General features: G+C 37.7%; 1 protein-coding gene and 1 long non-coding RNA gene across 3 annotated transcripts in view; one reads left to right on the forward strand and one right to left on the reverse strand.

The window, feature by feature from the left end:
- The window catches only part of LOC140629452 (outer dynein arm-docking complex subunit 2-like), a 274,074-nt gene extending 262,314 nt beyond the window's left edge, over nucleotides 1-11,760 (forward strand). Inside the window, exons 24-28 of one of the 2 annotated variants that reach the window (XR_012027288.1) lie at nucleotides 2,128-2,413; nucleotides 3,128-3,240; nucleotides 6,809-7,003; nucleotides 9,013-9,177; nucleotides 11,619-11,760. The gene's annotated coding sequence lies outside the window, so the exon portion shown is untranslated. The remainder of the gene's footprint in view (nucleotides 1-2,127; nucleotides 2,414-3,127; nucleotides 3,241-6,808; nucleotides 7,004-9,012; nucleotides 9,178-11,618) is intronic. The other variant, XR_012027289.1, reaches the window with a different exon arrangement.
- LOC140629457 (uncharacterized) overlaps nucleotides 1-22,519 on the reverse strand; it is a 187,149-nt gene that overhangs the window by 156,194 nt on the left and 8,436 nt on the right. The window lies entirely within an intron of this gene.

Consider the following 22,519-nt stretch of genomic DNA (forward strand, 5'->3'; position numbering starts at 1 on the left):
ATACATAAAATCTTAAAATAAATAAATAAATAAATAAATAAATAAATAAATAAATAAATAAAAATTGTCTGAATATGACACCTAGAACTGTGGCAGCAATTTCGAGATCATGAGAAAAGGCAGGAATTCCTACATATGTGTAGGAACACAGTGTGAACAATGAAGTGCAAAGATAAAGGAACCCAGGCCCCTGATAGATTTGTGAGGTTATCAAGCCCTGGAGTTCCCTGAAACCCTGAAGTTCTTAAGGGGTGGGGCGGGGGGAGGGTAACAAATGTCTTTAATGCTTAAGCCCCACCTAATTAGGCTTTCTATCACTTGCAGCTGAGAACACCCTAACTGGAAAGAAAACTCTTGTATTTGTCAGTTGGCTTTGCCAAAACAAATACTATAAACTGGGTGACAAACAATGGAAATCCATTTCTCTGAGAAGTCTGAGATCAGGGTGTGAAGCATGTTGAGAATGTAATGAGAATCCTCCTCATAGTTTGCAGATGCCTGCCTTTTCACACTGTCCCCACACAGCAGAGAGAAGAGGAGGGGGATGAAAGAGGGATGGAGAGAGTTCATGCTCTTCCTTTTCTTATAAGGACACTCATCTCATCATGGGAACTTCACACTTATAACCACTTCTAAACCTAATTACCCCCCAAGGGCTCTACTTCCAAATACCATTACTTTGGAGGTTAGGAATATAAATGTCCTTTTTTTAAATGAATTCTATGATTGCATAAAAATTCAAAGGAATTTGGAAGAAAATTTATCTATTTTTTAAAAGATTTTATTTATTTATTTGTGAGAGACACACAGAGAGAGGCAGAGACACAGGCAGAGGGAGAAGCAGGCTCCCTTTGGGGAGCCTGATGTGGGACTCAATCCCAGGACCCTGGGATCATGACCTGAGCCAAAGACAGATGCTCAACCACTGAGCCACCCAGCCATCCCAAAATTTATCTATTTTTGATGCATTTATAAGCTAGTAAAATTCTTGGAAAATAATCAGATAGCTTCTATGAATATTTTAAAAGCACAAAGGCCAATCAAATATATCATTTCTAGGAATCTTTCCTATAGAGAATTTTCTAAGTGAGTAAAAAAGTATTTCTACATAGTTGTTTTTCAACATTGTTTATAATATAAATTTAATTAGAAGTAACCTAAATGCCCAATCGATAAAGGGATGATTAAATAAATTCTAGTACATACAATTCTGTGTAATTGTTTAGAAGAATGAATTATATTACATAAACTCACATGGGAAGAGCATCAATGAAAACTAGAGGGAGAAAAGCTATAAGCTCCATTTATATATGGAGGTATGTGTAATGTCTGGGAGAATATACACCAAAGTGTTAAACTGTTATCAGAGAGATTGAACATTTTTTATGTACCTCTAAATAACTTGAAATATTTCAACAAAAATGTTGTTTTTTTAAAAAGAAAACCTGATTGAAGTATAATTAATATAGTGTTATATTAGTTTCAGGTGCACAATATAATGATTCAGCAGTTTTATACATTTCTCATCACTCTTCATGATAAGTCTATATTCTTAATCCCCTTTATCTATTTCACCATTCCCCTCCCCAAAAAACCTCACCTCTGGCAACTACCAGTTTGTCCTCTGTATTTGTTAAAACAGAATAATTTTCCTGATTTTAAAAGAATTTTAAAATAAAAATAATGCAATGTATCTATCCAAAATTAATTACTCAAGTTAAGGATATGTACAGTGGTCTACATAAGACATAGCTATATCTAATTTCAGAGTTATGTATTAGTAATATTTTTGTCAGGTATCCCTGCTCAATGTAATTTTTAAAGGAAATCTACTGTAAAAACTGCACTGAAAATAAGATCCATACCTCCACTCCTTCCATAATTGCAGCCACTCTCTTTTTCCATTACCACCCCCACAACACAAATAATTGGATTAGCATCCCCAAAAAAAGGAGCTAAGGAGAATGTAGAAAAGGTAAAGATGGAAACGAAGTGGTCTCACCTATGATCATGGGAAAAGCAATCAATCAACCAATAATAAAGATAACTGTGCGAGTCTTAATTTTGACCAAAAATCCATGAATTTTTTTGATAGGAATTTGATTTGAAGTATTATTTTTCTCACAGTGGTTCCAGAACAGAGTTTGCCCTGGCTAAACAGCTGCTCTCTTTATCCCTCGGGCTACCAATGACAAAGAAGCCTGGACACAAGGGCTTGCTGAGAGCCTCCAAACCAGAATGACCTCCCCAGGACCCTGAATCTGCAAGAGCAACCTTTCTAAGTTTCACCTCCTGAAACTGAATGACTTTGCATCATTCCCTGAAAGAGACCCCACATTTGTGGGATAACCATTCTTCTCTGATTCCAAACTGCTTCCAGAGCAAATGTGCCCCAACATGTCATATGAAGGAGGTGAGTACCCTTACCCAAGAGATGGTCAGTAAATTAAGAAGTGGGCAGGTTTTTGAGAGCTTTCAGAAATGAAGTTTTCTAAAGTGAGAAAATTGGCTCTAGATGGCTGGAGGTGGAGGACTTAACCTCCTTTCCTTGTTAGTTTTTCCTTTCCTTCTTTTTACCACGTTAGTATCCCCACAACACTCCTTGAGGAAGTAATGCTCATAAACAAGACATTCTTGTTATCAGCCTACCTGTGTGTAAGCAACCTGTGTAGTCACTATAGTTCCCTCTAGACAGACTGGGAGGTGCTTGAGCTGCTCTAGCCTTTCCTCTCCGCTCACCTAAAGGAGGTAAAGACTGAAGGAAGCCACAGCTCCCTTCATGGAGTGACTGACCACAGGGTTCTGTATGGCCCACCTTAGGAACAGTTTGTGCAAATCCCCAAGGAGCTTTCAAGTTTTTTCTAAATATAAAAAAGTTTGTTAACAGTGAGACACATAAAAAATAAATCAGGGGTGGGGGGCGGTTCACCCCTCCATGATGTGATTAATGTCTGAAGCTACTCAAATTATGGTCTAGTGAGGAAAACTTCAACAAAAAAATGTCTCTTGAATATTAAAAGATTCTATTTGTTTTGTAATCTGCATTTTTATTCCCCAAGGGCCTCTCATTCCTGGTCTAATTCTGCAAGATTCTATCTTTTTTTTTTTTTTTTTTTTTTTTTTTTAGGCTGCACATTTTGACATTTTGATGTTAGTATCAGCCTTATTGATGAATAGTCCCAAGTTTGGAAGTATTTTGAAAGCTGCCCTTGTCTGCCGCAGTAGGGATGCGCAAACCTGGTACGTCAATCCTTTGATGGTGAAAATCTCTGACAGGGTTTGGACATTCACAGTTCTGCTTATATTATTCTGCCAAATTGCATCATCTGAATTCAGCAGTTTAGCTTTTTCCTTTCTATCTTTCTTCTTAGAAAACTTTTTTCTTTCTTTTAATCTCTTTATGCCCTTAGAGCAAATTTTAATAGTCACCTAACCAAAAGAGAAGATACTTAAAACTAATAAAAGAGGCAGAAAGACAGATAGTAGAAAATGGGTTTAATCAGAACTCTCTAAGGCAAAGTTTCTAAAACTTGATAAATCCATGGAGATCTTTAAAAAAAATTGAACTCTATTGTTAACTCAAAATGTTTTCTAACTTAATGACATGAGCGATGTATAAACATAAAATGAGGTATGAATTCTTTATACTTATATTCCTTATGTGAATTTTATTAGTCAACTAATACTGATTGCATAAATGAAAGCACCAAAGATCTCTGTTGCTTGCACATTAAATTTTTTTTTTTTTTTTTTTTTTTTTTTTTTTATTCACAGCTGGGTTTGGCTGATGTCAGGTAGACTAGGTAAAGACTAGCCCCAGGTTACAAGTAGAATCAGTTCTCCTCAAGTCTTCATTTTGAGATCAGAGGCTACACGGAGTATGGGGTTTTTGTTGTTGTTATTGTTTGGGTTTTTTGGCTCTTTGAGTTTTGTTTAGGTTTTTTTTATGATGTATTACTGGACTAAAGAGGCAATGCCAAACCATGCACACATATTTAAAGCCTCATCATGTTTATTAACATTCCAGCCAGGTCCAGCTTCAATGGGGCAAGGAAATATCTTAGTTTACTCTAGTCGAGGTACTGCAAAGTCCCAAGGCAAAGAGCATGGATGAATAGATCTATAAGAGGAAGTATATGAAGAATTGAGAATGACAGCTGCTTAATCCACCACAGTCTCCTTCAAATAATAATTATTCACTTTGCTCCCTTTTGCAACATACTCCCCCCACCCCTGCCTCTCAAGACATTTTAATTAAAAAGTCTCATCCAGTCATAGCATGGGGTTCAAAGTTCAGGATCTGTGCTTTACCCTGGGGCCAGATGTGGCTCTTCCCAATCTAGATATTTACAAGCCAAAACAAAACCAAGGAATCTGTCACCCTCTGCCAACATACAATCATAAAACAGGGACAAGATTTAGCAGTAAACTCTCCTATCTGAAAAAAGGGAAGATTGGAAGGCATATGGGGTCAACTGGTCCACAGACACTCTGAAACAGGGATATATCAGCCAGTTTCTCCACTAGGGTAGGGAACAGTCCTTTATTCGGGCCCTGGCTCTGCTCCCTGGGACAAAGGGCCCAGTCCATTGTTCTCCACAGCCCTGCTCTGCCTCCGGTGTGATTTTTCTTTCCACCCTTTGGGGCCACATCTGAAATAGTATTGCCGAACATGAGCAGTTCTCTCACCCACTTGCTACCCTTAGAAAGTTGGGATCCCAGAGCTTTTTGATCCATCTCAAAGTCAACCTCTTCATCTAGCATGGCAGCACTTTTGCAAACATGGCTCTTGAAAACCTGTTGGATTTTTGATGCCGTTAATTACAGCCACTCCATGTGCCAAAATCCACACTGTAGTTTTTGTGAGGCCTGTCTCTCTCTAGACTTAATTACAAGTACTTTGAGTTCATAATCACTTTTCTCAAAAGTCATTTTGTCCAGGTGAAGGTATCTACTGCCAGACATTGCCTTAAGGTCGGTCTTAATGAGGTTGTGCCTGGATTTTGTCATTTCTGTGAGGCTATTTTTTAGTAGGTCTTTCAAATACAAGGTGTTTTTAAATTTTATCTCTTACTGAATGGAAAGGAGAAACAATTTTATTTATCAACCCTACAGCTTCTGGAATTTCTAGGTTCTCTACATCCCCTCTCAATTTTGCCTGCAAAGTGGCCAGTTTTTCTGAGCTCATCACTTTCTTGTTGTACCTTTTTGAATGCAGCAAATTACAGTCTGTTCACATTATCAAGATTCTGATTGAGAACCTTTCTGTCTGCCACAGGTTCATTAAGTACTTTTTTTTTGCCTTTGGGCCACTGAAAGCAACGGTTTTGCCAGTGTTTTGCTGCCACATAAACAGCTTGCCTCTTTTCCAGCTTCCTACGGCATTCTGCCTTCTCTAGTGAGGGGTGCTGCGAAGTCACAAGACATAAGCTTGGCTTGTAGAACAGAGAATGCTGGGATAGAGAGAGATGAAAAATTGGGAAGAATGATATAAATCATTCTGATATACCGCCCTGATATAAATCAACACATTTTGTAAATTTGTTTAAATACTCACAAAAACAACAAACCTCAAGGAAATAGCATTAACAATGTGATGACTTTTTTTTTTTTTTGGTTTATATCAAATCACAGCTCAAATGTTAATACTGCTTCTAGGCGTGTTCTTTAGAATATGACTTTACCACCATATGCCGGGTGATGACTCAAATCTCAGCCCAATTCTGAATTTTAGCTCTTACAAAGTCATCATTTATTTCATACAGTATGAGATATTTTGGCCTTCACTTGGCTTACACATGTCATTTACAGATCAAGTCTGACTGCATGCCTTTCTCACTAGTCTACCTCAATTACAGTAGCATACAGTAGCATACAGTCATATGACTCTTTGGTTAGAATTATTTGATTATAAGATAATCTTCCTGATGATCTAGAACATGCCCCTGTGTTCCTGTCAGTGCCAGCCAATTGTTAGTAATGCGTTGGCCCAGGAATGCCCGAGGCCAATCACCTGGGTCCATATTATTTATGCCAAGGTCCCATAGACATTTTCGCTGACCAGAGTCAATGGTGGTGGCTGTACCAGCCTTTGTGTTTTTACATTTGCAAGATGCACCTCAGTGCCAAAGATAAGGGAGCACTGGAGGTCCTGGAGGGTACACAGCACATCCAAGGGCCATATAGTGAGGTCATGGGTAGAGAGAGAGGGAAGAAGTGTGGATCTGGGGCTTTGACTTTATTGGCATCCAAGTGTGGTTCCCTAGGGTTTCTTGGGTTCACTCTTTATTGGAGAATTTACAGCATCCCAAGCAGGAATTGGGGTGCAAGAAAGAAAAATTGGGTTGACTCAAGCAATCATCTATCTAGGTGACACAGGGCTTTCTGAAAAGGGACCTTCACAGGTGAGGGCAGCCTAACTCCTTAGCACAGTTGTTTAGCTAGTAGCTGTGTCATACAGCTGGCAGTATGTTTATTTGAGATGGACTTATTTGAAATGAATACCTCAGCAATCAAAAACTTGATGTCAGGCACCTACATTATAATCAAAAAGGTTAATGTCAGGCACTCACACTATATCGTGTTAAACATTTTCATGCTATTTTTGGTATGAAAACACAAGCATTTTTCAATCTCAGCACTCACATATGAGTGAGAATATGGTCTATAGATCCCCAAGCCGAGAACACTGATCTGAAGGGTTATGGGGGGATTTTAAATAACATGACATTCTTTAAAGAGCTTAACCCAATACTGAGTAAGTGCTCAGTAATTTTCAGTTTCCTTCTCTTCCCTTTTCACTTTATAGATTAGACTTTCATAGTCCACAGTGAGCATTAATTTGTTCAGCGCTGTCTTCAGGTGGAACATCTGCATAAATCTAGCTTTGTGAATATTTTTAAACTGAGAGATTTTCCATCTGTTTTGGAGTTATAGCAGTCCACATTATCCTCACTTGAGCTCTTAATGATATATGTGTGATGGAAACAAGACGTCTTAACGTGTAAGTATTCACTGCCTCCCCAGTCCTGTCTGTGCAGATTCTACCCTTCCCCCACCACCTTAAGCAAGTCTTTCTTTGCCAGTCTAGTTCTTGGTGTTTTTGTAATGCAAAATTAGAAGACAGGGAGAGCAACTGGGCCCGAGCTGCAGTCAAGTAAGGGAAAGGATATTTGCTTTCTGGGTCAGCCCTGGGTTCTTTCTTGTGGAGAATCCAGGTAATGAGCAAAGCAGAAATGAAACCATAAAAAGAAGCTCAATTCTAAATTGATCTAAATAAGAAAGAGATAAGGTGGGGGCAGGAGGAAGAAGACAGAAAAGCCATAAAAGGTGGGTGTCAGGGGAATTGGGGGATTTTGAGAAGACTGCAAAAAACACGGAGTACGAAAGAAGTGTGGAAGACAGATAATATTTTTTAAAGTATTGTTGTGGGTTATGGCACAGATCTCCCTAACAGTTCTTGAGAAATGCACATAAAATATTAAAATGTCTTTTAATTTCTGTTGGGCTACTGGAGTATATATTTCTTCAAATGGAATGCTATGCTAAAATTGATTCATCTGAGCCCTGTACACACATATACACACTTTATATTTGGATCATATACAATCCTTCCTAACTAAACAGCCAGGATCCGGTTACATATTCTCTTTGAACTCAGCCTGGGGCTCTATCTGATCTTTTGCCCACCCCAACCTGGGCAACCATCTCCTTCCAGACTGTAAGAGAGAGAAATAATCTTCTATTATATTTGAACCAATGATTTATGGAAGTATCTGTTATTGCAGCTTAGCCTATACCACAATCAATACATTTAGAATATGTTGCTTTCAGTTTAAGGAATTATTAATTAATAAATAATGTAACTTTTATATACCACTTTCCATATTATGCAAATAATATGATGTTCAGTCCAAAAGTTCAGTCATCAGAGAAGTGCCATTCACTGGCATGAGAATTCATCTCTTCCTGTATAATTATGTTGTGATTGATTAAAATAAAGTTCAGATTTACAAAACTAGAATAGTGAGCCAGCTGATAGCTGTACATTCTTATAGCATTTATTCACTTATTTAGTAAAATTTTTGAATGGTTTCCAGTGTCCAGTCCAGCACAAAAAGAACTTGGAAGTTATCTCTCCTATCCACATAAAAATAGCTGAATCAACAACAATTCTGGGATCCATTAGAGAACTGAGGTCATAGGGCAAACCCCTGCCTCAAAAATTATAGAGACAGATAGGTGAATCCCACGCAGGAAAAACCTTCTAGAGACCCATTTATGGCATAGGAAACCTAAATTGTAATTGACAAATTGCTGGAGGCTCTGTGCAAATTTGAGAATTAAAAACTCCAGAGTGGGATCCAGCCTTGGGAAGGTGGAATGAGTTTTATCTCCAAAAGCCCTACCAGGTTCTCATAGAAAAGATCAGAGGAAACTCTCCACTGTGTCTGGCAAAGAACCATAGGAAATATAAGAAATATTGAATTCTTACTATGTAATGTACCAGGCAATGTATTTGTTGGAGTTACAGTGATGTTAAACAAAAGCTCTCTCTTTGTGGAGCTTTTTTTTTTTTTTTTTTAAACATTTATTTGAGTGAGAGAATGAGCAAATGAGGGGAGGGGAGGGAATCTCAAGCAGATTCTGTGCTGAGTACAGAGCCTGATACAGGACTTGATCTCATGACCTGAGCTAAAACCAAGAGTCAGATGCTCAATTTATTGAACCACCCAGGTGCACCTCTCTTTGTGGGGCTTACGTGCTAGTGAAGAAATAGGACAATAAACAATAGAATTTCAATCAGTGATAAGTGGTATGAAGAAAATAAGGTAAAGCGAGGGCTAGAAAGTGATCAGGGAGGAAAGTACAGCTATTTCAGATAAGGTGGTCAGGGAAGATCTCCCTAAGAGGTGGCATCTGAGCTGAGGTGTGAATGGATTAGAAGCTTGCTTTGTAAATGCAGATAGATCCATATTCAGTCCATTAACATTCTTCCTTCTGACCTTCTAGACATTCATGGACACCATGGATCCCAGAGAGAAGCTGACAGAAACAGTCTGACCTCCAATGTATCAGTGAGGTCAACTGCTTGATCTCTGGTGCCTAAGATTATTGCAGGGAAATGTTTGATGAGGAAAAGAAAGTAATCAAATTCCTGGATGAGTTATGCAATAGGTCTGTTCCCCCCAAAACCTGTCAATCTTTCAAATAAACCCTTCTGAATTTTGTGATCTATTTGTTGAGATTGCTTTTCATGAGCTGATTAATTATAGTATATTATGATAATGTTCTTCATTAGGTAGAATGTTCTGTGATTGATTAATATAGCTCCCATTTATTTGATTAATATAACTTTATTTCTATTGCTAGTCAAATATACTATTTTCAAGTGGTTAGATATAGTATCTGTAGTAATTTTTATTTCAGAAATTGGGACCCCTTGTGCCTATTTTAACATCATTTCTACCCCACTCCTATCCTCCATTTATCTATAAAGTAATACTCATTTATCACACAGTTTTTTATATTTTTAAAACCAGAGGAGGGGGTACTTGAAAAGCCGAGAGTAATGGTTTACAAACTGTGCACCCGGAAGTAGCGATGTAGATTTGCCTTGGGAGGCAAGTAGAAAGCAGAGAGAAAAGGAGAGGCAAAGAGGCTGGCATTGGAAGAATGAGAGGTGGAGACTGCAGGACTTCAGGCCCACATTTGTCAAGAGAGCCAGGCTATGCTGCAATGGCATACGATCTCAATGGTATCCTATCATGAATGTTTATTTCTCTCCCCACAAACACCAGCATAAGGCAAAAGACCTCTTCCATCTAGTAAGCGTAGGGTCCAGCTGTCATCATAGTGTGATGCTATTATGTATCAATACACAGACTCCACTGTCTGTAATGGGAAGAAAGGAATGGAGGATCCACAGGGGTTTTAGGGCCGGAAAGCCATCACATGGTCTCAAGCTAACTTTAAGGGAATCTGGAAGACCTAAGCAACCACCTGGAATACACAGAAAGCCCAAAATATTTCTGCCAACAAGCCCTACCGCCACTTTGAGGAGGGTAGCTATTTATTTATTTACTTATGTATAATGTTTCCAAGGGATATTTTACCTGAAGAATGCATTTTCTAGCTAAAAAAAAAAAAAAATATATATATATATATATATATATATATATATATATATATATATATATATAAAGGCACCGATCCAAAAATAAAGTGATTATTTCAAGGGGCGCCTGGGTGTCTCAGTCAGTTAAGTGTCTGGCTTTGGCCCAGGTCATGATCTCACACTGGGCTCCCCGCTTCTCCTTCTGCCTCTGCCCCTCCCCACTCCCACTTGTGCTTACTCTCTCCTTCTCAAATAAATAAAATCTTTAAATAACACGATTATTTCAAATCTAAGATTGCCTCATTCTGGTATGTTTCTGAGAATATCAAACTTTTATGGTTTGACCAAGATCAGGAAGACTGTTGATAGATTGATATACTGACTTGTCAGAATTGACAAAAAAGAACATCATCCCATGTAGATGTTGAGCTTCTATTCTAGAACAATAGTCCTAGGACAGGGTATAAAGTATTGGTGACCACCATTCATTCCACCCCTTTTCTAGTTGGCCTTCTCAGGTCATAGAGACTAGAAACTTAAGATCTACATTTTCCAGACTGCCTTGCAGCTTGAATTCTGAATGTGATCTAGGCTTGACAAATCAGATGTACTCTGCGGGAGACTTGGCATTTGGAAGTACGATAGAGGCCTTGCCTCTGCAGTTTTGATATGTCTTCTGGTAGGCCTCCTCACAGAGACATTTGAGGTTTTCCATGCTGCCCTCAGCTGTTCCAGTGGAGTGGGGCAGAGGGAGAGAGGAAATCTAAGCAGACTCCACGCTCAGGATGGAGCCACAGGCTGGGCTCAATCTCACAGCCCTGAGATCAGGACCTGAGACAAAATCAAGAGTCCCATGTATAACTGACTGAGCCACCCAGGCACCCCAATCTAAATGTTAGCTTGAATTACAAAATATAAAAATGTATTTGGTTTATGGTATTTGCAATACTGCATTTCCACATGTGAACTTTCTTTGTATAAAGTAATTTCATATATTCATGTTATGAAAAATTGGGACACCTGGGTAGCTCAGCAGTTGAACGTCTGCCTTGGGCTCAGGTCACGGTTCTGGGATCCTGGGATCGAGTCCCCCTTTAGGCTCCCTGCAAGGAACCTGCTTCTCTCTCTGTCTATGTCTCTGCCTCTCTCTCTCTCTGTCATGAACAAATAAAATCATTTAAAAAAAAAAGAAAAAGAAAAAATAAGTAGAGAAAAATAATTTCATCAAAGGGGAGTAAAATAAGTCTAAATCTAGTTATAAAGTGTGAATTAAAAATTCATAACTAAAGCAATCAGCAATTACAGGATAAGTCACCATTGTATATAGTATTCATATTTATATCGCAGTCTAGTCACTATGCTACAGAAATAGCTTTCTTATTTTGTTTTTACAAATATTTCTCTATACCAATAATACCCTTAAAATAGTTTTTCCATCTCTATCTATGTCCACTGCTTTCTGTAAAGACTGTATCTAACTGGGTACTATTTGTCTTTCTAGGTTAAGAAGAAAAGTCTGAAGTAAGCTATAACTAAGTTCTTTGCAACCTTGCTCTTCAACGTGTGGTTAAAAAAAAAAACACAAAGCAAATAAACAAAAAAAAGCAAAAATAGACCCATAAATACAGAATAAGCAAACTGGTGGATGCCAGAGGGCAAGGCAGTGGGGGGAGGGGCAAATGGGTGAAGGGGAGTGGGAGGTATATAGGTTTCCAGTTACAGAATGAATAAATCACAGGTATGAAAGTTACAGCATAGGGAATGTAGTCAGCGGTGTTGTAACAGTGTTGTATGGTGACAGATGGTAGTTATCCTTGTGGTGAACATAGGATAATGTACAGAGTTGCTGAATCACTATGTTGTACATTTAAAACTTATGTAACATTGTGTGTCAACTATACTTCAATTAAGCAAGCAAGCAAGACTATGGTCCTTGAACCATCAGCATCACCTAGGAGCTATTAGGAATGCAGAACATACCCAAATGTATGCATTAGGGATTTGGAGCAGAGCACAGATGTAATCAAAAGTTTAAAAGTACAAACTTTGAAGAAAAGTTAAAAGCTTCTAGAATTAAAATACTTAAAGGAAATTGAAAAATAATCTTCTAACCTTTGTCAGAGAATGGTTTCTGGCTAGTCACACTCTCTAGCATCAACCAGAAAAGTAATTAGTTCCATATAAAGGATGAGAGTTTCAGGCGAGGCATAAAATTAATAATGGAACATCTCTTTATTTGAGGGTCTTTAAAAATATATTGGGTAGAATCCCATCATGATCTAATTGTGGCCTTGACTAGATGTGGAAAGATAGATTATATAATTCTTTAAGGTCTTTTCTAACTAAACAGTCAATGAATGGTCTCTGTATAAATAAAATTCCATCGTGAAAATCAACTCAAGTACCTCGTACCTTCCGCCATGCTATTTTCCAAGCTTTGGCTGGAATATTCAGAAATACTGGCAGCTATATTACCTCTTCTGAAGAAAAAATAGGGAGTACAATTCTTGATCCTTTTCATACTGGCAGTTTTAAAGACTTTTAGTGCATTCCTCATACTTACTTGAATTCATATTCTTATGTACTTAATAAGTTATTTTCCTGCCAGTTTGACATATTAACTCATGTCTGAATTAAAGGCCTTATTAAATGTCTGAGTCAAGAACAGGAAGACTGATCAGAGATCTGTTGCTGAATCCCATGTGGTTTCTATCTGGTAACTTTAGGGTGGCCAACCATCCCTTTTTGCCTGGGACTGGAGTGTTTACCCAGACACGAGACTTTCAGTGCTGAAGTCAAGACATTCAGTAACATTACAATTCAATAATACATCTTTCTGTGAATGCATGCATGTATGCATGCTTATATATACCCGCTCACACACGTTTGTCATTTTCATGTTCTTCTTGGTTTACCGCTGCACCACCCAGGGATCCCTGACTTCACTTTAGAAGACAGAATAACAAGCAAATAAATATATACCTCTTTCCAATGTATGTGCTATGTGATGAGCTGCACCACTAAGCCAGTAGTCAGCTGTTTATCAACTCATTTTTTTAAAATGGGTAAGAAAAAATCTGAAGTTCCATATCTGCATTGTGAAATAAAAAAGAAAAATTCTCTAAATAGAGACATCTTATCTTGCCTATGGTACAAGAGAACAGTTAGTGAAATGGTGCCTCCCTTTCAGCCTTGTAAATCCATTTTTCCAAGAGTAAATTCATTTTCATCTTGTGAGGCTGACAGACTGAACTTCACACACTGCAACCGGGGAAGGGCATACTCTGAGCCAGGTGGCTCGTCATGTGTAATGAAAGGGATTTTCACCATCTTGTCAATCTCATTTTTTCAAAATATTCATAAAATTGTAGAATTGGCTGTATCTGTTTCTCTTAAGTAGCACTTCAGTGTAAAACAACTGATACTGAATTACTCAACTTAAAACTTTTTAGACCAGAAATGTTTCAAGGATATAGGAACATTGATTGAATCAGTGAAAATCCATGAATAGAGAATGATACTGAAAAAAGAAGCCCTCCTCACCAGATGTCACCATTTGAGGCAGTTATTAAGTAAGTTTTTTCCTTTGAAAACATGTATCTAATGGGGAATATTAAACATTTATTTTGCTGCCCCAGTTAGACTATATTACAGAGTAACCAAACCAAAACAAAACAAAACAACACCACTTGATGAAAGAAAGTGTTATTTCATAGAAAAGTATTACCTACTAAGAGAAAAGGAAGGATTGAATTAGATTTTAATCATTGTTGATCCCTAATGAAATTATTGACCTAGGCAAGGGTTGTCAAGTAGTGTTAAAAAGCATTAAGTGCATGTTTTATGGGGAATCTAACTGTTATAAAGTGCCAAAGCAATACTAAAGATTTCTTTCTAGTCACAGGAGAAAAACATAAGTGTACGTTCACAAAGCGACCAGATTTTCAACACCCGAATCCAGTGCTCAAATTTAGCCCCCTGAATGGTGGAGCCATCAAACATTATGTCTCCTGATGTGACACACAAAAAAACACAAACTGTCACCTGTGGCATATTCTAGCCAAAATGTTTAACATAACCTGAGCAGAAGTTTATTTTTTTATTTTTTTATTTTTTTATTTTTTTTTGAGCAGAAGTTTAAACCAAACTTTCAGCATAAGAAAATAGTGTGGATGGGGGAAGTTCAATGATAGCACCAGAAGACGCCCAGACAAAACCAAGACAAATCATTCTGTTGGGGTCCTTGGTCGGATCTGTTCAACAAGTCAGTGTACAATGGAGGAAAAAATTAAGGATGATGCTAGAATATAAGAAAACCAAGAGCCATAAAAGCTAGATTCAACACGTAGGACCTACTAGCTCTAAATGGTATTATGAAGATAATTGAGAAAATCTGATTCAAGATAGACTATTAGATAAGATTAAAATTTTGACTCACAAAGGGAAAGATCATTAGAAAACCAAGATACAAAACAACTTGCTTTGCAATCATTTCATTTTTTATAAAAATACATCCATATATAAAAAAGTATCTGAAAGCAAATCAAAAAGATATTAAAGATAATCTCCAATGGTGGGAATATAGTGCTTTTCTTTTCTTAATTTTTGCTTATCTTATTTTCTAGCTTTCTCAAGGTAGCAGTGTTTGTAACAATAAGATTGTGTGTGTGTGTGTGTGTGTGTGTGGTTTAAAAACTATAAGAATTAAACACTGAGGGTGGGAGTGCCCATGATTTAATGCCCTTAGAATTTTAGACCTCTCTGGTACCTCACACTGATTACTGCAATAATTTTCAATGACTTTAAACAGAGAACTCTTAATCTTCGGTAAGGACTATTGGTGAAGATTTGCTCATCTCCTTTTGTTTATTGCTAATAATATACTTCTGAACATAAGAAAGTGATTCTGTTTTAAAGGAAGAAAGGAATTAAAAACAGAAGAACAATGAAAGGAAATCTGTGAAGAGGGTATTGGGCAAGGACAGAAGTGAGGAAAGAGATAGGAAGCACATGATACCTATTTTGAAGTATGATGATACACACGTGAATGAAGTCTCTGCAGCCCGTACCTCTCCACCTAGCTATCTTCAAATCATCCCTTTGGGAAACTTTCTGTCTTTCCAAGTCTCTGCACGCTGTTTTAGCCCTAAAAACAATCTCAACGTGCTATATTAACTACCTACCCACTTACCTCTTTCTGTCTAGACTGAGGGCAAGGGACAGATTTTTGAAACCACTGTATCTCAAGAATCAAGCACAATGCCTGGAATAGAATGGATGCTAAAGTATTGACTCAATCAGAGGAAGCCCTCCAAGAAAACATAAACTAATATTTATAATGGGGCAAGAAATTGCCCCAGCCACTAATATTGCATCTCTATATGTCACAGAAATTAAAGAAACACATTCTGAAGTAAATGAGATCCAAAACAACCGGGGAAATCCTGCCAAGAAGGCTGTAGTCAAAAAAAAAAAAAAAAAAAAAGAAGGCTGTAGTCTTCAGGAAATCAATGCTCCACAAGATCAGCTGACAAGATCAGCTATTTTAGCCTCTGCTCTATTTGCAGATTTAAGATTGCAGAGGGCACCTTCCACAGGAGATTGGTCGGTTTCCTGAGTGTGTAGCATTCAGCCCCCCAGGCACCCTCTAGTACCTCCTCCATCTTACTGGGAAGTCAGAGTTGAGTCATAATCGTAGGTCCAGGGCCAGGCCTGCATTTTAAATCCCCAGATCCACAAATGAAATCCCTAACATGCCAGACTCCTGGCTCCATTATTTAGTAGCTATATGACCTTGAACTCAGATTCCTCATCCAGAAAAACCTGATTCTAGGACTGTGCCAGGACATTGTGTAAGAAATGAAGTGATTCATATAAAACCCTGGACAGTGCCTGGCACCTAAGGGTTCCATAATTATGAGCTCTTGCTATTGTTACTATTCTCCCTCACAGTAAAGAATTCCACTACGCACCCAATTATCCCAGAGGCCTCCATACCCTTCCCACAGTGAATTGGCAATGTCAGCAATTAGCATCCATGACTGCTCTTTTTTTATGGGATACAAATGAAAGCAGTGGACATAAAACACAGGTCTCCCAATATCTAGCTTATGCTCACTTCTTGGCAGCCTCATCATTTTCACCATTTCCTTTACAACTCTGAAACTTCAGCTTTAAAAGCCATGGTCATTTGTTTATCTTCTTGAGGATATGACTTTCAATGGGAATCTACCTTAGCTGTTATTTAAGAACAAAAAGCATAAAACACTCTTCATCTGCCCCCTTCAGGTAAAGATGACATTTAACAATAATTGAGAAAGTAACTGTTTTCCAAAAGACACTCATGATTTACAAGTGTACCCACCATTGTGTGATTTTGCTCCTTAAAATGACTTGTATTGCCTATTGAAACTCCGATCACACTTTAAAAACTTGAAAACAGAAATTTTCACATCTTTTTAAAAATTTCTCAAAGAGTTTAAGCGAATTATTAAAGTCAGTTGTTGAAAATAAAAATGCAACATGTGATTAATTTATAAGAACTGATTGATATCAAGGAAGACTTGTAAGCATAATTTTTTTTAAAAGATTTTATTTATTTATTCATGAGAGACACAGAGAGAGACAGAGACACAAGCAAAGGGAGAAGCAAGCTCCATGCAGGAAGCCTGATGTAGGAATCGATCCTGGGACTCCAGGATCACACCCTAGGCCGGTGCTAAACCGCTGAGCCACCCAGGGATCCCCAAAGACTTGTAAGCATAATTTTAAGCAAACTCTTCTTTTAATTGTGGGTGGGCCGAAAACAAATGGTAAATGTGGTCTGAAATTGACCTATTCTGTGTGAATCTGTCTTGTCTTGAAGTATCTTTTTTTGAGATGACATGAAAAACAAGTCTCTAATTAACCTGAACTTGAGCCCCAACTTTTAAATTATTATTAAGCCAAGATTTTTTTAATTATGAAGCAATTCAAATTATAAAACTTTCACTAAAACCTGTTGATCATATTAATATATATTTACTTATTAACAATTATATTTTGCTGGAAGCAAAAAATATTTTTGTTTCACTGAGAGAAAAAGATATTTTAAAAATATTACTTACCTTTGCCTTTAAAAAAATTTTTTTTTGTGTTTTAGAATTAACATGATATAATAGGACAATAGTGCACATAGACTATTTACAAATACATGATTATATATTAGAGACGTCTGCCCAAAATATTTTTTACTAATCAGGGTGTATAATTTAAAAAGCTTAAGCGCCACTGCCCTAAATCAATTTTTTCCCTAAGTATGGTTTGAGAAACATCTGTGTTAGCATTGCCATAGGGCCTAAGCCCAGGAAACCTGACTTTCAGCATGTATAGTTGGGATCTGGAATGTGCATTTTTAACAAGTACCCCTGCTTAAGGCAGTTCACAAGCTACATGTTGAAAAACATGGTGTTGAAGGAAATAAAAAGCATTTTGTGGAGCTCATGATTGCCTGTGAATAAGGCTGGTAAGTGGTAGTAGCCATATGCAGTGCCCATAATCAGCTGTCTCCTCATTCATCTTAAGGGAAATAATTTGCAAAGCTGACTTCGCGGGATCCCTGGGTGGCGCAGCGGTTTGGCGCCTGCCTTTGGCCCAGGGCGCGATCCTGGAGACCCGGGATCGGATCCCACGTCGGGCTCCCGGTGCATGGAGCCTGCTACTCCCTCTGCCTGTGTCTCTGCCTCTCTCTCTCTCTCTCTGTGACTATCATGAATAAATAAATAAAATCTTTAAAAAAAAAAAAAAACAGAAAAGCTGACTTCGCTCAAGTGTATAATCCCCTGACCCTCAGTGAAAATATTGTTTCCTAAGAACGGCTCTGTAATAATTGCCCCTCTTAAAAATGTATGTTGCCCTGTTAAAAATGACACTCCTTTCTGTCACTTCAGGTGTTGTCACATGCATTAATCATTGTAGGCTCATCAGAGGATAAACTCATGGGAATTATTCAGTAAGTGTGATTTCATTTTGATTCATCAGAGAACCCAAGTTTAATAAATTTTTTAGAAGTCAGTTAATCAGTACGTAAATAAATGCAAAAAATTTAAAAGCACTCGAAACAACCAGTATCACCCTTAGACCCAGGCAAGGGGCCACTGTCCTGAACCTTTCTTTGAAAGTACCTACATCACACACATGTGTGCAGGTAACTATATTAAAGAGCACACAGTGCCTCTGTTGTATAGGACTTAGCACTCATTAGAATGACTTTAAACCAAAAAATCTGCTGTTGTGACCAATACCATTCAGGGCCCATAGGAATTCTTCTACACATTGTTTGTTGTATAACCTGAGGATAAAAGGTAATCACTTCCAAATATTGGAAAGGTTTTGGTTATCCTGCTAAGAACATTAGAGGTGAGCATTTCTTTCAAGAGCAGAGAGAAAAGATAAGTTAATCAACTCAGCAAATCCTCTGAATGCAATCTAGCCTTGCTTCATATAGTATTTGTTTTCCAGAAGTGCCTGGCATCACTTTCTTGCTTCTCCAATACAAGATATTCAATGTTTAGCAAATCTTTGCAGTGGTTGCACCTGGCAGTGACAGAACATTTTGCAATATTAAACAATTTATAACACTTAAAGATTGATAAGTGTGTAGATCTAGACTGTCATTCATGAAATCAGATATCAATACTTTACACTGACAACCAGCTATGCCTTGAACACTAGCATGAACAGATAATTTTATTTATATGGAATATTCTAAATTAATTTTCCAAAATATTAAATAAAATTTCAGCTTTATTTAAAATCCTATATTCATTAATTATTAATTTTTCTTTTCTATTTGAATGTTACATATAATGTTTTAGAATGAAATAGCACTTCATAACAATATATATTAAAAATATATAAACTATATTAAAATAACTTTAAACCTAAAATTTTCTATATTTGCTTTAATGTACATTCTTGATGAAAATATATTCACTTATTTCATATATTCAATATATCTTGGACACTTTTAGTAGAATTACTTTTTATTTGAATTCCTTCAGAACACAAGTTATGAGAGCATATCGATCATAATAACACAGTGATCTTTACTGAAATGAAGACAAGGAAAATAAATTTAACTAAATAAATACATAATAAATTACAAATTGTGTCTCTTTCATTTTATTACTCATTTAACATTGCTAGTCCAACAACAAAACATCCAGACATGTGCAGTAACAATTAAACCAACTTGTCTTCAATATTTTTCAAAGAAAAATCATAACTTTAAATAGTTTTTGATTTTTCATCATGATAGTATAGTTGTCAAGGTAGAGGGATGTGACATATTTTATTTAACAGTGTTTTTAGCTTGATTTGTAACTTTTAAATATTTAGACATATGGTGTGTAGGCGTCCATTTGTACTTTTGCCTTGGACTACACGAATATTAGAGGGAGGCCTAGAAGCTATCCCAAACAAAAACAAGACAAAACAAAACAAGACAAGACAAAACAGCAAGAAATTCATGAAGTTGTAGGAGCCACTATCATCTCTTTAGGCCTCTCAGTCAAACGACTGGTTTTCACCCCACTTGGGATATGCCACTTACAATCATGCTGTGTCTATTCCTATAACAGAGCAACATTTCCAGATCGCTGGGGGTGTTCCAAAGTATGTTGTTTTTCATTGCTGAACCACTTCACCGCCTGGTAGGAAGGATGTTCTCCAGATTGAGAGAACCCACAGAAGAGTCAGCAGTTATTAGCTTTTGAGTGTGAACACACACATGAAATTTAACAGGAAGTACAGCCTTTTGCAATGATGTCGGAGCTGTGGGAAGTCAGCACATTCTGGGTGACACTGAGAGTCTATCTGCTCCCCACCAAGGTCACATACAGAAAGGAAAGCAAACACACTGGTGTCAAATTTCCTGCTGCTGCATGAGGAGCCAAAAGGTGTGCAACCACGTATTTAGCTGTGCCTACAATGATGCAGTCAAGTAACGTTCTTTCTCTCTACCCTTCCAGTGTACCTTCAGAGAGGCGGTTAGTCAGAATTAGGTGATTCAGCAAATGAGCTCTGGCACCTGCCTGACGGCATTCAAATCCTAACTCCAACAGTGATCAACCCGTGACTTAGGGCAATTCTAGGCCTAGGCGTCCTCTTCTACAAAATGGGCACTAATAGGTGCTTACCCCAAAGGATGGCTGTGAGAATGACATGAGTTAAGTGCCTACGATGGTACATGGGCATGTAGTAAGTGCCATGTGCATGTGATGTAAATTTTTTTATTCCATAACTATGTCCCCATTTATAAGAGTCCAGAAGAGCAGCATTAGGACATTCTGTCTTGAGCTGACCGCTACTGCAGGTCCAAGAAAAAAAAAACTGTGATATTTGGATATTACAGGGCTTCTCTTATCCTAGACTTTGGGCTATTTAAATTGCACAATTCATTGGCATAAACACCTTTTTTCCTTTTCCCTTTCTTGTATAGCCCACACTCCCTTCTAAAACAGGATTTGTAGTAGCTGACAACATCAAAGCACACTTAGCAAAGATCAATGAATATCAAAACAAACAGATAGCTAATTACTTAGGATCACTGTATAGTTCTAGGTGAAGGCCCAACTGCTCCACCCCACCACTCCACCCCAATAAGTTGCCTGCCGGGGTAGTCTGGAGCCGAGACACTTGGGCAAGAATTGGTCTTAGGAGAGAGGTAGAGGCTTCTCTCTCAAGAATTACCTCACTGCCACATATGACAAGTTTATTCTCAAAACTTGTCTCTTCCAAACCCCCTCTCCCTTCAAGAGTTTTCCAAAAGAGTGTAAAGGTGGAGGACCAGAGGCAGGTTTCAGGAAGGCCTGGACCAGGAAAGATGAGCTAACAACTCCTGTGTTTACTCTTGCTGTTTTTTTTTTTTTTCCAATGGAAGCCCTAAAAATCTCTCTTGAAACCCAGAGGTTTTTGGCATAAAACTTGAAAATGTCTGATGTAAGAGGTGAAAATGCTGTTTTTCAATCAGGCTCAAATTTCTGAAATAATGATCTTTTTGCATGTTTTCAGGAAGGATGTTGGTAATATGGTTACAAAATTTTTAGCAGACACATAAAATGGCCCTTCTATCGTCTTTATGCTCCCTCATGCAATTTCTACAGATGATTTACAGATTTACTGGATTCAAGCAATCTTTATATCAGACACCTTAGAACATTTTAGATGAGGTATGTTTGTTTTCTGGGGCTTTCTTAACAAGTTTCTAAGCTAGGCAAGGATCATGTCTTTTAAATCAAATTCAATGCAGTTCTTGGCACAGGATTTTGCATGCAGGTGTCCCATAAATGTTTACTGTTGATTATTTTAAAAGAAAACAATGGAAAAAATAGTTTGAATTTTGTGGGGTTTGGGGGAGAGGCAGGAGGAAGTGAGCTAGAAAACAGTAATCCTTATAAATTAATCACCATTTTTCCATGACTTAAAAAAAACATAAGCATCAAAACCCAAACAATACCGTGTCTAAAGGTATGTCAATACTTTTTTTTTAAAGGGGGTTAAAATACAAAAAGAACAGCATTAAAAATATTGTGAAAATAATTAGGCTGATTCTCTAAACATATTTAACACATTCTCAGGAGGAGAGGGGAGAAAGCATGCTTTCTTGACATCTTTTGAGTTCCCTCTGTTTGGGAAAGCCTCCAGTCATCTAAAAGTGCTTTGCTTAAGCCCGCTGGCGGTAACTTTGTACAGGTGTGCATTATGGAGCATATAGGCTAAGTTCCCTTTGTCAAGAAACCCCAAAGTACTGTGACTTCAAGAAGGGGAAGTCTATTGGTCCCTCATAAGAGTCCAGAGCTGAATAGCCCAGGTGCGGGGGGCCAGCAAAATCAACCTCCCGTCAAATCTAGCCTGCTGTCTGTTTCTGTTCCTGAGGTAAGAACAGTTTGTACATATTTAAATGACTGGAAAAAAAAAAGTCAAGGGAAGTATATTGTGTTGCACATGAAAATTACATAAAGCTCAATCTTCGGTGTCCATTAAATAGTTTTACAGCAACACAGCAACACTCATTCATTGACTCATTCATACTCAAGCATTATCTACAGCTGCTTTCACACTGCAGTGGCAGAGTTGAACGGGGAACTTATGACCCACAAAACCTCACACATTTACTGTCCAGCCATTCCCAGAAAGAGTTATCTGAGCCCAAGCCCGGAAGCTCTCATCCATGTGGTCCATTCAAAGCCCCAGGTTCCTTTCATCTTGTGACTCTCTGCTGTTCTTTGAGTTGTTATCTGATCAATAGATGTGGGTCACTGTCACATCCGTGTTCCAGCCCTTGGTAACAGGGAAGAGTTAAAGAAGACAAGCAATTTCTTTTTAAGCAGATTAAGCAAAAGTTGAATACATCACTTTTGC

Source organism: Canis lupus (genome assembly GCF_048164855.1).
Source record: "Canis lupus baileyi chromosome 5 unlocalized genomic scaffold, mCanLup2.hap1 SUPER_5_unloc_7, whole genome shotgun sequence".
In the NCBI taxonomy this organism is placed as follows: Eukaryota; Metazoa; Chordata; class Mammalia; order Carnivora; family Canidae; genus Canis; species Canis lupus.